The sequence below is a fragment of the Syngnathoides biaculeatus genome, chromosome 11, assembly GCF_019802595.1.
Source record: "Syngnathoides biaculeatus isolate LvHL_M chromosome 11, ASM1980259v1, whole genome shotgun sequence".
NCBI classification, from domain to species: Eukaryota; Metazoa; Chordata; class Actinopteri; order Syngnathiformes; family Syngnathidae; genus Syngnathoides; species Syngnathoides biaculeatus.
The window spans coordinates 5,700,992-5,714,585 of NC_084650.1; positions in this window are offsets into that span (position 1 = coordinate 5,700,992).

A 13,594-nucleotide genomic window follows, 5' to 3' on the forward strand; every position below is an offset into this window, starting at 1 on the left:
ATGCACACGCACACCAGTGTGGCGAAAGTTCATTTTCTCTGGAGAGTTCAATGTTCAGTTCAGAAATTTGAAAATGGATTGGTTCAATTCATAGTTCTAAAAATGAAATAGTTAAACTCAATTTTTTTACAAGTTACCAATCTTGTTACCAATTTTACCAATTACCTGTAAAATACTGGCATATCTACATTATTGCCATAAAGGTAGCGAAAATCATACAATTTCTATTTGTTGTGATACTGTATATAGTTAACAAACCCATAGTCATTATCTCCACATCTGCTTGGAATAAGTACTTCAGTCAAAACGAATTAATTCAATCCTGTTTACAAAACTTTCAGCATTTATTATTGTAAAGTAACACATATGACTGCTAATATGTACAATTGTGCTCATAGGTTTACATAAAATATGGTACAGTGAAGAAAATAATTATTTGAACACCCTGCTATATTGCAAGTTCTCCCACTTCTCCCACGTCTGAAATTTTCATCGAAGGGACATGTCCACTGTGAGAGAGATAATCTACAAAGCAAAATCCAGAATTCACAATGTATGTTTTTTTAACAATTTATTTGTGTGATACAGCTGCAAATAAATAATTGAACACTTGAAAAAACCAATGTTAATATTTCGTACAGTAGCCTTTCTTTGCAATTACAGAGGTCAAACGTTTCCTGTAGTTGTTCATCAGATTTGCACACACTGCAGGAGGAATTTTGCCCAACTCCTCCACACAGATCTTCTCTAGATCAGACAGGTTTCTGGGCTGTCGCTGAGAAACACGGAGTTTCAGCTCCCTCCAAAGATTTTCTATTAGGTTTAGGTCTGGAGACTAATTAGGCCATGCCAGAATCTCGATATGCTTCTTACGGAGTCATTTCTTGGTTTTCCTAACTGTGTGTTTCGGGTCATTGTCATGTTGAAAGACCCAGCCACGACCCATCTTCAATGTACTGAATGAGGGAAAGAGGTTGTTCCCCAAAATCTCACAGTACATTGCCGCAGTCATCCTCTCCTTAATACAGTGCAGTCATCCTGTCCCATGTGCAGAAAAACACCCCCAAAGTATGATGCTACCACCCCCATGCTTCACAGTAGGGATGGTGTTCTTGGGATGGAACTCATCATTCATCTTCCTCCAAACATGGTTAGTGGATTTATGACCGAAAAGTTCCGTTGTGCTCTCATCTGACCACAAAACCTTCTCCCATGACTCCTCTGTATCATTCAAATGGTCATTGGCAAATTTAAGACGGGCCTGGACATTTGCTGGTTTAAGCAGGGGAACCTTCCATTTCATGCATGACGTCTTGGTGTATTACCAACAGTCACCCTGGAAACAGTGGTCCCAGCTCTTTTCAGGTCATTGACCAAGTCCTGTCATGTAGTCCTGGGCTGATTCCTCACCTTTCTAGGGATCATTGAGACCCCACTAGGTGATATCTTGGATGGGGCTCCACTCCGATTGAGATTGACCATCATGTTTAGCTTCTTCCATTTTCTAATGATTGCTCCAACAGTGGACCAAGCTGCTTGGCAATTTCGCTGTAGCCCATTCCAGCCGTGTGTAGTTGTACAATTTTGTGTCTAGTGTCTTTGGACAGTTCTTTGGTCTTGGCCATGTTACAAGTTTGAGTCTTACTGATTGTATGGGTTGGACAGGTGTCTTTATGCAGCTAACGACCTCACACAGGTGCATCTGATACAGGATAATACATGGAGTGGAGGTGGACTTTTAAAGGCAGACTAACAGGTCTTTGAGGGTCAGAATTGTAGATGATAGACAGGTATTCAAATACATATTTGCAGCTGTATCACACAAATAAATCGTTAAAAAATCATGCATTGTGATTTCTGGATTTTTCTTTTCAGATTGTCTCTCGACCAGTGGAAATGCACCTACAATAAAAATTTCAGATCCCTCCATGATTTCTAAGTGGGAGAACTTGCAATATCGCAGGGTGTTCAAATACTTCTTCACTGTATGTCCAAAGACCGAACAATGTCCATTTAATTTATGTTTACTGTTATGTTTTGAGGTGCCACAGTGATACTCGTATCCATAGGTGAGGATAGGAATGTAGATCAACCATTAAATTGAGAGGCGCACCTTTTGACTTAGGTCCTTCTTTACTAAGACAGACCGATACAAAGTCCGTATCACTGCATCTGCAGCTCTGCAAGTATTTCGGAATTTGTGTCCCGCTCCAATCTTCCCTCACTCGTGAACAAGACCCCAAGATACTTGACCTCCTTCACTTGGGGCAGGATCTCATCCCCATCATGGAGAGGGCACACCACCCTTTTGCGACTGAGGACCATGGTTTTGGATTTGGAATTAATTCTTATCCCAGCTGCTTCATACTGGGCTGCAAACTTCTCCAGTGAGAGTTGGAAGTCACGGCATGTTGAAGGCAACAGAACCACATCATCTGCAAAAAAAAAAAAAAAACAAAGGCCACCAAACCAGAACCCCTCTGCGCCTCGGTTGTACCTAGAAATTATTTCCGTAAACCTTATGAACAGAATTGGTGACAAAGGGCAGCCTTACCAGGTCGTACAGGGATTGAGCACCCTATATCAGAGGTTTCAGTATCCCATACTCGAGAGCACCCACCGCAGGACTCCCCAAGGGACACAGTCAAACGCCTTCTCCAACTCCACAAAACATATGTACACTTGTTGGGTGAACTCCCATGCAACCCTGAGGGACCTACTGAGATTCGACTTCCCCATGGACTCTCCTCTCCAGCACCCCTGAATAGACCTTACCAGGGAGGCTGAGGAGTGTGATTCCCTTTAGTTGGAACACAACCTCTGTTCCCCCTCAATTAAAAGGTGGACCACCACTCAGTCTAACAATCCCTAGGCACTGTCCCCGATGTACACGCAATATTGCAAAGGTGCGTCAAACAGGACAGCCCCATGATATCTAGATCCTTTAAGAACTCTGGGCAAATCTCATCCACCCCCGGGGTCTTGTCAACAAGGAGCCTTTTAACCACCTCGGTGACCTCATCCCAGAGATCTGAGAGCCATCCTCAAAATATCCAGACTCTGCTTCCTCATGGGAAGGGGTGTCAGTAGAATTCAGGTCTTCAAAGTACAGTGGTACCTCGGTACAAATCAGTTTCCGAACGAAAATTTCTAGATTTTTTTGCTTTGGTTTTCAAACAAAAATCAGTATTTGAACGCCCCAATTAGTTGAACCACGATGATTTGTTATTGTGCTATCAAACGCACCCCTGAAAAAAACAGAAAAGATGTAACGCACGCGACCGCAGAATGTGCACGGCGCAACCAGTTGACTCACACATTCCTCTGCTCGTGGACATTTCCCAATACTTTACGGACTTTTTTTCTTCAAATTGAGCAACATTAACCCCCGATCATGGCTCCAAAGAAGGCAAAGTGGAACTGCTGGTGCTGAAAAAAGGAATGTCGTGCATAAAACTGTCGACTTCAAGAAGGATTTCATAGCTGAGTACGAACCTGGTGTGCGTGTTTCTGAGTTATCGAAGAAGTATGGCATGGCGAAAACGACAATCAGCACCATTCTGAAACACAAGGATGCCTTCAAAGCAAGTGATGTTGCTAAAGGAGCAACCAGGTTGACCATGCAGAGGCCACAGATCTTGGGGGAAGTCAAAAAGTTGCTTCTTATTTTCGTGAACGAGCAGCAGTTCACTGGGGATAGTGTTGGCGAGGAAGGGAGTAGATGCCGTATGATGAGGCTGAAGGCAGGAAGGTTGTCTCAAGGGCCGATATTAAAGCTATCTGCGCTAAATGGAATGACATCCATAATTTTGTAGAACTTCATCACCCGAATAAAGCTGAATGTTGCAGAGCACAGCAAAATTTTAACAATGTTGTTATGAGCCACTTAAGAAAAGTGCTTAAAAAGATGGCAGAAACAAACATGGGATTCGTTCTTTGTGAAAAAGGGGTGAGTCACCCCACCGAAGACATTTGAAACTGTTTTTTGCATTGATTTTTTATTTTGTTCCATTAACCCTACCTCTAGTTGCAAATTATTATTATTATTTTTTTACGTTACGTACTTTCTGTGCAAATAAAAAACAATTAGTCCCCCCCCCCCATTATTGCTTGTTTAAAGTTATTCAGCACTTTTGTTAATAAAAAAAAAGGTTTACAAGGCTGGGGGCCGAGTCGCGACAGATACGGCAATGCACTCTCAGCCTAGCATACCCCACTAGGCTAAAGCATACATTTTAAGCAAAAAAATAAATATATTTCTTAAATGATTTTATTATAAAAAGTATTTTAACTATACATGTATTTTTTGTACGCAGTTTATTTTAGTTTTTTAGTTTAGTTAGTTGCAGTTTATTATCAGGAATAGCAAAAAAAAAACATCACTTAAAAAAACCATTTTTTAGGCATGGAACGCATTATTTCATTTTCCCATCATTGTAATGCTTTGGTTTTTTTAACTTTTTGGTTTTCAACCAACCTTCTGGAACTGATTGTGTTCGAGTATCAAGGCACCACTGTATTCTCCCCACCCATTTACAATGTCTTTAGTCGAGGTCACCAGCACCCCGTCCTCACTGATAATTTTGTTGGTCTACAGGACAGTATCCCTGCTCGTCACGTAAACGACCGGAGTTTGATTCCCTGAGGGGGAGTTCACTAACATGGTCTCCCCTCCTTTAGCCGTGATCTTATCGTGGTGGAGGGGTTTGTGTGTCCCAATGATCATTGGTGCTAAGTTTTCTGGGGTTTCAGGCCCCTGGTCGGGTCACCCACGGTAAAACGGTCCTATGTGAGGAACCAGACAAAAGATGGCTCCATAATCCCCTATGATGACTGAAACTAATGGATGACCCGAAAGGGTTACATGATTCTCCCTTTCCATGGGTTTAAGACCTGTGAGAGGGGTCATAGGGGTCGGGTCCAGTGTGAGCTCGGCGGTGGCCGAAGGCGGGGGCCTTGGTAATCCGATCCTCAACTACATAGCCGGCTCTAGGGTCATGAAATGTCACCTCTCTGGCAGGGACTGAGCCCGAGCTGGTGTGTGAGGTTGAGAAGTTCCAACTAGATATAGTCAGCCTCGCCTCCACAAATGTTTTGGGCTTTGGTACCAGTTCTCATCAGAGGTCCTTTGGGACACCTGAGGCAGCTGATGGGTAATGCCTGGCCAAGTGGAATGCAGCTTTTGTGTTTGCTAAGGCAAAAGCTTGTTTAAGGGGAGGAGTTCCGTGAGGGCATGGAGAAAGACGTCCAGACAGCTTTGAGGAAATTCTAGTCCACAATCCGTCATCACAGGATGGGGAAGCCATGACCGTCAGCACTGATATAATATAAATAGCATGCAAGAGAAGAAATCCTCAAACTTAGAAATGTAAACTATTGTTAATGTATAAATAATCTAATTCAATCGATCATCAAGTTATTTTTTGTTTGGAAAACAACCAATCGTCCATGGCTGCTGGTTGAGGTGACTTGCACCACAGGCCAGCCGGATTCCTCGGTAATCTGCTGCTGTTTGACCCCCCTTTTAGATGTCCCATGTCTTTAGGCTTTGCTCTCAATGAATTATTAAATAATCTGTCCTCGTTGTTGAGTGAAGTGGCTGTTTGTCATCACACCTCTAATCACCATTTTGAGACATTGGTAGAGTGGCTTCATTACATGACAGCCCATTCATATTTCACACTTCAAGGTGGTGGATCTTATTTTTATAACTGACACCCTCTGCAGTAGTTCATTATAATTCTGAATTGAAAGGGAAGCAACTTGACAGCTAATCTTGTTGCTAACACCAAGCTTGCGTTAATTAGCATGAATGTGTCATGTAATGGTGAGAGGGCATCAGAAAATATTGAAATATGTTAGTAGCCTTGGCTAGTTAGCTCATTCAGCATCAAAGGTGTCCCAACTCCCGTCGCATAACCAAAATGATTAAGTACAACGAGCACAAGAAACCATCGGTCAGGTTCACCAATCAGACATTCACTAAACAGGGCAAAAGAGGAAGCAAAGAGACCAGTTCATGTCTCGCAAGGCGAGAGGAGAGGAACTGTCTCGTACAATTCACCACTGCACTCTCTGATTACCATCTCCTCAGCACCTCTATTCATTAAGTTTTAAGACGCCCCTTATTTACATGGATGTTACAAAAAGGAGACGGCAAGCAAAACAGTTGGAAACAAAGTGTATATGTTTGTTCATGTGCGTGTGCATGTGTGGAAGATTGCTGAACACATGTGTGGTCATCATTTCTTTAACAGGCAGCAGTTCTAACAGTTCTGATGATGAGACGTTTTTGTTCTTGCTATCTCCTGCTAGGAGGCTGCCACGTTATCTAGAGCAGAGCAATGCATTTCTTTATTGGAAGCATATGTATGATCATAATAATCACAATTATTCCTACATTTCCCCCCTGTTTATCCTACATTTGCTACCATGTTTTCTAGAGCAGAGCAAAGCATTCTTCGTTGCGGGCGGAGCAGTAACTTAATTGGAGCAGAGCAAAGCATTTCTTCATTGCAGGCAGGAACAGTTACTGAATTGGAGCAAAGCAAAGCATTTCTTCATTGCACTCAGAACCAGTTACTTAATTCTATTTACACTTATTTCGACATTATCCTCCCGTTTATCCTACATTTGCTCAAATCCTCACATCATCTAATAGATCACCCTTTCGGCTTTATTCTACATCGTTACACTCTGAGGAAAATATAGCACTAATTACTTGTAATCTTCTGGATCAGAGAACAGGTCTGGAAGAGAAGTCACAACGTCATCATCGTGGTCAACAATATCACTGTCATTACCATACTGTTTTGCCAATAGTGGATATATTTCTGCCAATTTTGAATTTGTCAGGGCAAGAGCAGTGGTTATAAGATGGTTAAGTGATGCCTTTATGCAGGGAATACAACAACATCCACACAATGCAAGAATAGCTGCAAAGAGCTAGAGAAACTAGGACAGAGAATACCAAGTTTTTAGATTTGCCAAACATTTTTTTTTTTCCCACCACTCAGACCAGACTGATGTGTTTACACCAGAGTGCTCCTTCATCTTGTGGTTCAGAGTGAGGAATGGCTTGAGTGGCCCTTGTTCGTGACCCATCAGGTGCTGTGATATTTGGAATAAACAGCACTGGTCACCGAACATTGAGCAGTCGCCACACTTCTCGGCCAGCAGCATGTCGACCGCTGTGCTGTTCTGGAACGTCATGAGCGAGGTTACAGCTGGTTGTTCCCTGAAGGCAATAAGGCATGCTTCCGAATAATTACCCAATTTCTGTACATTGTAATGTATGTAGTTGATTCTGTCAACGTTTTTATTCAGTTATCCATAACAAGAAGGATTCCCATCCTGCAGCAATCTCGTTAACCAACTTATACTCATCTGGTATGACATTGGGATGCCATTTGCATCAATGTATGTCGGATCTCCATCTTTCCAAGAGGACCTTCGCCTTCGGGAGAACCCAAGGGGAGGTCCAATGATGGATCCGGCCAATTGTATATCCTCTGCTTTGGATGGAAACACAGTCACAGATAAGAGCAGTGATACCAGTGCACACGTTCCTGCTGCATTTATCAGTGTGTCATGAAAAATGAAAATAATGGGTAGCGTTTTCAACCAACACCTGACAGCAAAATTGAACTGTTTAGTCACCATTATGACAGCCGTCTCATTCCCATGTGTAATCGGACGACTGCGACCTTGGAAGTGGGAATGAGAACAGCTATCTTACAAGTGGCCAATACAAAACAAATTAGTTTTGTTTGTTAACAATGGTTTCAAAAGCAATAACTTTCTTGCAATCAACACATGAACTCAAGTACCCCTTTTTGCGATTTTTTTAAGCTGTTTGGGGTTGTTAATAACTTCTAAAAGGGACCCACTTGTGTGAGTTTTTTTTTCCTTCATCATTCGTCTACCTCTCATTGTGTGGAAAATATTGGGAATTTGTCTGGTCTCCCATACAGTGTTTTGAATGGAATGAGACCCTTATGTGCTTGTAATGTATGTATAGTTAGACTAAATCTATCATTATGTCCAAATTTCCCCTACGTGTGATTGTGAGTGCGGCTGTTTGTCTCCATGTGCCCTGCGATTGGCTGACAACCAGGTCAAGGTGTACCTTGCCTCCTGCCCGTTGACAGCTGGGATAGGCTCCAGCCCTCCCCGTGACCCTTTTGCGGATAAGCAGCAAAGAAAATGGATGGAAGGATGGATGGATGTGTAGCTTGAGGAATCTGACCACATTTTTGGATGCACATTCCCTTGTGGATTATGTCGCGCACAGGTCAAACAAGCCCTCCAAAAATTTTTTTGCATACAAGTTAAATCCATGGATCATGTAATGCCTTTGTACCAGGGCAACCATTCCCCCTGTTGAGACCTGAGACTTCCCATGGCTCAAAATTGCCGCCCACTTGGAGTGGGAGTAAATTATTTTTTCCACATTTTTAGTTCTACTGGTAAGCTTTGTTGTTGCATTTTGTTTAACACATCATCTCAAAGTATGTCTTCATTTGTTCCATGGTCAGCTAATCCCATAAAGGTTTTGGCTGCTGCTTCATTTGCTGTTTTATCTGTAAATCCATTTCCTTATGATTCTTTGTCTGTTTTTGATGTGTGTATTGCACATTTACATATGGCTATTTTTTTTGGTAAGTGAACTGCTATGAGCAAATTTTGTAGTAGCTCTGCATGTGTCACTGTGTTCCCTGTATTTGTCGCTATTCCTCTTTTTTTCCAGTATTGTCCGTGTAGATTGTGATACCACCGTGAATAAAGCAGCATCTGGTCTCAGATTGTTTAAGACTGTCCAATAAGATATTGTCTGTACAGTTCAGTCTTCCCAATCCAAATCTGGTTCTTTTTCCTCTCCAATCAGGAACATTTCGTACGACCAAAACAAATTGTCCCAAACTCTTCCACTCCCGTTGTAATGACGTATATGGTGGTGTCCATTCCTTGTGTAGTGAATTAAGTTTGTCAGTCAGTCTTGTTCCTGTCACCATGACTGATATACCATCTGAGTACAGATAATCATGATTTTGTCTGGTGTGGGCTGTTATAAGTTTACAGTATCTTATACTACATTGTCACATGCAATGAGTCACTTCCTACGTCATTTTGTGGTTGTTCAATCACGTCTTGAGCTGTTTGCAGCAAGAAATCTCCTGTTCTTGTGGGAGGTTTGTTTGGAATATCTAAGGTGTAATAATAAAGCGCTGGATTCCGATTTTGTAAGATATTTAACTGTCCTCCCAATAATTCCTATTTTTCTTTTTACTTCTATTTTTCCTGTCAGAGAGGGAATTAAGCCCAGTCCTAGTTTCAGCAAGCCATCTCTTCCCAACAAACGTACGGGGCAAATTAAAAAGTTGCATTTTGGGAGCATTAGTTGTGACGTTTTTGATGGGGAGATGGGTGCTCTCTTCTTCATCTGCGGCCGCAATTATTAAATGTTTCGCATAAAGCTCCATAAATTTCTCCTTCCTCTGTCAGAAAGGTGTCAACTTTCTTTTTCTTATTTTGTAGTACTCATTCTGCGTGTTGTGCTTGGTTAACGTAATGTTACAGGCTGCCAGTCGGTTTGTCAACCCAAAGTTTTTCAATCTATTTTTTTGTAGGATTATTTTAATTTGCATGAAGAGCATTTTTTAATTGCCCTTGATACACACTCCCTGGAGTGTGATCTTCAGGAATGCCACTGTTTGCTTTAAAACATGCAGTCATTCCTATTCTATATTCTTCAGATGTTTCATTATTTTATTTTGCTCTTCCAATGGCAGAACAATTTTCTTTTTTTCTAAATCTAGCAGAGGTGCGCGATATTAACCCTCAAATTCCCTGGTGCTGTGAGAAAGTACTGCCGTCATCCAAATTTATTGTACTTCCACACCATTTAAGTGGTAAGATTTTCTCAAGTCTTGCATTCCCTGAACGAATTATGTTACATCAACTTTATGAGATGTGATACCTTTTATGGCCATTTTCACATCATCTTGAGTCCTGTTGTTTTTTGTTTTGGGTTTTGTTTTTTGTGTGTGTTTCTCTCTAATTTTATCCTGCAGGTTAACTATATATATTTTTTGTGTGCATGTTGAGCTGGCCAGCAAAGTCATATTGTGTTATCCACAAATTTAGATGTTTTATTTTAGTAGGACATTTGCTTTCTACAAACTTGAAGTCCTTACACGTTATTATTTTTTTCAGCTATTTTGCTATTTATCAACTATTTTGGTATTTGTTTTTCCCCTGTTGGAGTCAGTGGTTCTCCTAAGGTGACTATACTGACTTCCCCCTGAACAGGGTGACAATTACATTCTGTTTGAAGTAATTCTCAAGCTTCTACCACAAGTGGTGGAGAATTCTTACCTGTGCATCCTCAAACAGTTGTCACTCAATTTCTTGTTCAAATGAGGTAGCGAACCTCCACTCACACTTTTACACTTGCACACGTTTCACGGAGCTCACGTACAGGACACACCTTGCCCTTTTCTCAGTTTTATAGACTAATTAGTCTACTCGATAGGGACTAGTATTCTCGAGGTTTGGTTCTGCCAAACGCACATTCACTCATTCCTCATGAGTGTGGGAGTTTCCTACTCACCAGAGATGCCTTTACTTCCTTTGGCTTCTCGTCAACCCTCAGCCTCCAGATGCAAAGTCGAGGCCCAGTCCCGGAAAGGGTCTAAAGTGCCGTGGCCACGGTCTTTGCCTGGACGTCAACTCAGCCCCTGGAAACCTCAGGTATCTTGAGATCCGGCTTGAAGGACCAAGTAAATGTCAGGTTCACCAATCAGACATTCATTAAATAGGACAAAAAAGGAAGCAAAGACACCAGTTAATGTCTCGTGAGGAGAGGAACTGTCTCATACAATTCACCACTGCACTCTCTGATTATCCTCTCCTCAGCACCTCTATTTATTTAGTTTTAAGACGCCCCTTATTTACATGGATGTTACAAAAAGGAGACGACAAGCAAAACAGTTTGAAACAAGGTGTACATGTTTGTTCATGTGCGTGTGCAAGATTGCCGAATACATGTGTGGTCATCATTTCTTTAACAGGCAGCAGTTCTAACAGTTCTGATGATTAGATGTTTTTGTTCTTGCTGTCTCCTGCTAGGAGTGTGCCACGCTATTTAGAGCAGAGCAAAGCATTTCTTTATTGGAATCAGATGTATGATAATTATGATCACAATTATTCCTACAATGATCCTTACAAGGGTAAGGAATCAGCCCAGACTACACGACAGGACTTGGTCAATGACCTGAAAAGAGCTGGGACCACCGTTTCCAAGGTGACTGTTGGTAATACACTAAGACGTCATGATTTGAAATCATGCATATCTAGAGCAGAGCAAAGCATTTCTTTATTGGAAGCAGATGTATGATAATAATAATCACAATTATTCCTACACCATCCAAAAAGTGATCAAAGATACAGAAACGTTCATATGAAGGTGGATAAATGCTATATTTGGGGATCGATTTTAGTGCCATGTCAACAGAAGGACCGGTTCTTCAACGCTTAAGGACCAGTCAACTCACCATATCTTTCCGTGTTTCGTCGCCTGTCGCACAATCAAAAGAAAAAAAAAACGTGGTGAGGTTGAATTACCACAAGAAACAGTTCAAAAAGTATACAAGGATACACAAACATATATATGTCTGAAGATTAATTCTATATTTAGCAATCAATTTATTTATTGTAGGGAGGCACGTCGCCGTGCAAAAAAGACCCCCACGAAGCCTCGAAAACAAAGCTAGTTCCCTCTCAAAAATTCACGAAACACCCGAACAGTGAACGAAAGATAAGAGATGTAAGTCATCGTCTTCCTTTGGGCTTGTCTCGTAAGGAGTTGCCACACCTTGTCATCTTTTTACATCAAAGTCCATCTCCTGCATCTTCCTCTCTATCACCAATTGCCCTCATACTGTATCTTCCCTCACAACATCCATCAATGTTCTCTTTGGTCTTCCTCTCGCTCTTTTGCCTGGCAGCTCCATCCTCAGCACTCTTCTACCAATATAGTCACTCTCTCACCTCTGGACATGTCAAAACCATAGAAGTCTGGTCTCCCAAACCTTGTCTGACATCCAACTTTGGGTGTCCCTCGAATGAGCTCATTTTTAATCCTATCCAAACTGTTCACTCCAGGCGAGAACCTCAGCATCTTCATTTCTGCCACCTCCTGTTCTGTTTCCTAATCCATACATCATGGCCGGCCTCACCACTGTTTTATAAACTTTGTCCTTCATCCTAGTGGAGAGTCTTCTGTCACATAGAACACCAGACACCTTCCGCCAACTGTTCCACCCTGCTTGGACCCGTTTCTTCACTGCCTTACCACACTCTCCATTGCTCTGTATTGTTGATTGATCAGCTGCAAACATCCTAGTCCAAGGGGATTCCAGTTTAACCTCATCTGTCAGCCTGTCTATTACTGCCGCAAACATGAAGGGGCTCAGTGCGGATCACTGATGCAGACCCACCCCTACCTTAAATTCATCCGACACACCTACGGCTCATCTCACCACTGTTCTGCCACCTTCATACATGTCCTCCACTATTTTAACATATTTCTCCGCCACACCAGACTTGCGCATGCAGTACCACAGTTCCTCTCTTGGTACTCTGTCATAGGCTTTCTCTCGGTCTACAAAGACACAATGTAGCTCCTTTTGACCTTCTCTGCACTTTTCCATGAACATCCCCAAGGCAAATAATGCATCTGTGGTACTGTTTCTAGGCATGAAACCATACTTTTGCTCGCAGATACTTACTTCTGTTCAAGCCTCCACTACTCTTTTTCACAACTTCATTGTGTGGCTCATCATCTTTATTCCTCTATAGTTTCCACAGCTCTGAACATCGCCTTTGTTCTTAAAAATAGGGACTAGCACACTTTCCTCCATTCTTCTGGCATCTCTCCCGCTAGTAAGCAAAGCAAAGCAAATTTATTTGCAGAGCTCATTTCATACACGAGGTAACTCAATGTGCTTTACACGATTAAAGGCATTTGAAAACATAGAGATAAAATATTTTAAATGGGATAAAAAGAATAAAAATGACAAACCAAGTATTTAAAAAAATACAATTAAAACTGCAATCGCAAGTCATATGATCAAGAAGTGGATATATTCTAAAACGCATGATAAAAAAGAAGAGTTTTCAACCTGGATTTAAAAACATTCACACTTGGGGCTGACCTCACCTCTGTTGGCAATTTATTGCAATTGTGTGCATCATAATAGCTCAATGCTACTTCACCATGTTTGCTTTGGACTCTGCGCTCCACTATATGACCCTAGTCAGTCGATCTCAGAGCTCTACTGAATTTGTATTCCGTAAGCATTTCTTTCATTGATTCAGGACCTAAATCATTTAGTGATCTATTTTAAAGCTGACTGGAAGCCAGTGCAAGGACTTTAGGATTGGATTTATATGCTCTGGCCGCTTTATTTTGATCAGTACGCAAGCTGCAGCATTCTGAATGAGCTGCAGCTGTTTAATACTCTTTTTGGGGTCTCCAGTCAGAAGACAATTGCAGTGGTCAAGTCTACTTGAGATAAAAACATGGATGAGC